Source organism: Bison bison, unplaced genomic scaffold, assembly GCF_000754665.1.
Source record: "Bison bison bison isolate TAMUID 2011002044 unplaced genomic scaffold, Bison_UMD1.0 scf7180017864472, whole genome shotgun sequence".
In the NCBI taxonomy this organism is placed as follows: domain Eukaryota; kingdom Metazoa; phylum Chordata; class Mammalia; order Artiodactyla; family Bovidae; genus Bison; species Bison bison.
Window position 1 is genome coordinate 6872755 of NW_011495033.1, and position 2985 is coordinate 6875739.

Consider the following 2985-nt stretch of genomic DNA (forward strand, 5'->3'; position numbering starts at 1 on the left):
CGTGACCCCACAGACGGCAGCCCACCAGGCTCCCCCGTCCCTGGGATTCTCCAGGCAAGAGTACTGGAGTGGGTTGCCATTTCCTTCTCCAATGCATGAAAGTGAAATGTGAAGTCAGTCAGTACTAGGAGACAGTAAAGAGCTTATGGAGTTGGGCACTTACTCACAGGCCAGGAGGGCTAGAAAGAATGACTTGGGAAGAATGACCGCAAAGGGGTACCTGGGGGAACAATGGCTGTCTCTGATGATGTACCCTTAGAGACGCTCACCCTGCTTCCTGGTGTGATTCCCTGGACCCCCTGAATGGCCTAATATTTATTCAGAAGGCATTTATTAGGGCTTTGGGGGCACCCAGCCTGGTCTTCGACTTGGGCTGGGGGGAAGGATGACTTCATGGATCACCTGAAGAGACCAGACATATAAATATTAAAGATTTTAGGCTAAAGCTCAGTGCCACTGAACCAGGATCAGAAAAAGGGGAACTTGGCAGGGCCCTCTTTTTCTATCAAGTCTAATTTCCCTAATATAGGCGAACAACTAAAGATTCAGAGACGGAAATTAACTTTCCTGAAGCTGCACAGCAATGGTAATCAGCTTTCAGTACAGGAGGAAGTAAATGAGGATGGGCTTTCGGAAGTGGGGAGCTGACTCAGCAAATCATAACTAAAGAGTGTTGACGCTGAATTATTCATTCAGCAAATATTTGCTGGGTGCTTTATCGGGGGTCAGGTCCTGTGTTTGGGCCTCAGGGATATAGAAGATGCCCTCAAAGTGCCACCATGATAGTGGTGGGGAGGGGACAGAGATGCCAGGAGTTGGGAGAGTACAGAGTAATAAGGGCTCCCTTGACGAAAGGTGGGAGCCTGGGGACTTGGGGAAGTCAACCTGGGGTTGTGAAATGATGGATGAGTTCCCAAGTGGACCCAGAGGAGGGGCATAACAGGGAATGGCATGGGCAAAAGCCCAGAATCTTCAGCGAGCGAGCATGTTTCTTCGGGGGGGCCAACAAGCCATTTGTTTGTTTGTTTGTTTTTTAATTGTATTTATAGCAAAGGAGATGCAGATGTAAAGAACAGACTTTTGGACTCAGTGGGAGCAGAAGAGGGTGAGATGATTTGAGAGAGTAGCATTGAAACTTGTACATTATCGTATGTAAAATAGATGACCAGCGCAACTTTAAAGTATGAAGCAGGGCATGCAAAGATGGGGCTCTGTGACAGTCTGGAAGGACAGGGTGGGCAGGGCGGTGTCGGGGGCGGTGGTGTTCAGGATAGAGGGGACACAGGTATACCTAGGGCCGATTCGTACTGATGTATGGCAAAAACCATCACAGTACTGTGATTATCCTCCCATTAAAATAAATAAATTAATTTAAAAATTGTATTTACAGTTTTTCATTTTAAAATACGTAGATTTATTTATTTGGCTGCGTTGGGTCTTAGTTATGGCACGTGGGCTTCTCTAGCTGTGGCATGCCTGACAAGCTATTTATTATGATGGTTAAAATACAAGATTCTGTGGGGGCGGTAAATGATGGGGCCAGCTCATGGCTGGACAGCCCTGGGCAAGGATTAGAAGATGGGGCGTCTGCTGTCAAGGAGGGATTAGAATTTAGGAGTCTAGAAAACTTGTGTGTGTGAAGAACTCTAACACACAGCAGAGACTGTCAAGAGCCACAGGCAAAGCTGATTCAGAGGGAAAAAAAAACCCCTCACTTCCAGCTGTGGGCATCTGAGCTGGTTTCCTGGAGGAGGTGGCATGTAAGGTGAGCAGGAAAAGAAGCTTGTTAGATTTATACATGAAGAGCTGGAAGAGAGGGAATTCTGAGAAGTAGAAATAGAGCAGACAAAAGTTCAGAGTCAGGGGCCTGCCGTGAGTGGCCCCGTTTGATAGAGCATCTCAGGCAGTGTGAACCAGGATGACGGAAGGCCTTGAACTTTGGCTCCACGAAACCATACTCGACTCTTTAGACAGCAGGGAGCCACGGAGGGTGCCTGAGAAAGGGGGGAGCGGGCTCAGGGATGGCTGTGAAGTCTGACTTTTGGAATACCTCCCTTGTCTCAAATATGCAGGAACTCCCACTAGGGCAGGGAGAGGCAGAAACACAGAGAAGTTTAAAAAGAAGGAAAAGTGAACCCTCAGCGGTGATGGTTAGCGAGGCAGAGGATGCCAATGGGCTGGGGGCAAGACCAATTACGCCTTCAAAGCCACTTCCAGCCCTGGCTGTTAGGAGTCATTTTTTAAGGCTTTATCCAGAGGCTGTTACTGAGAACCTGGTGACCTCCCCCAAAGCAAAGGGAGGATTAATTGGGTGTATTTGCAGCCTGGGGTGCTGGTGTAAGACCCTGGCTCTGACTCCTGGGGCCAGTACGCAGAGAAGGCCAAGCAAAGACCCACTCAGACAACCCAGAGGTCACAGGGCAGAGTCAAGATCCTTCTATGGGCAGCTGTGGCTTCTGGGTGATTGGACTGGGGGGAGGGGAGGGTGACTAAGAGGAGGGAGGCTTCTAGACCATTCTAATTTTAGCATCAAAAGTCCCATATCCCCTCAGACCCCCTCAGTTCTGGGTACACCAGGATGGTTGACAACCCTAGATGTAGCCGCTAGAAGCTTCGGAAACTTAAGTGATTGCAAACTTGAACCGTTGCAGCCCAGCCCCAAGTCCTAAGTTGCTGAATTTATTGGCATAGGTTACTAATCATTTTCTCTTACTGCCTTTTCTCTATCTATAAAATCTAGGGACTTCCCTGGCAGTCCAGTGGTTATTAAGACTTCGCCTACCAGTGCAAAGGCTGTGGGTGTGCAAAGGTCAGGAAGCTAAGATCCCACATGTCTCAAGACCAGAAAGCCAAAATATAAAACAGAAGCAATATTGTAACAAAGTCAATAAAACTTTAAAAATGGTCCACATTAAAAAATATTAAAAAAAAAAAAGAATCAATACTGATGTCATTTCTCTCCTTCCTCATGCTGATAACTTGTCC

The 2985-nt window shown here is 47.6% G+C and overlaps 1 protein-coding gene across 1 annotated transcript in view; it reads right to left on the minus strand.

The window, feature by feature from the left end:
* Nucleotides 1–2985, minus strand: part of ASIC2 (acid-sensing (proton-gated) ion channel 2) — a 1220326-nt gene that overhangs the window by 49878 nt on the left and 1167463 nt on the right. The gene's annotated exons all lie outside the window — the stretch shown is intronic.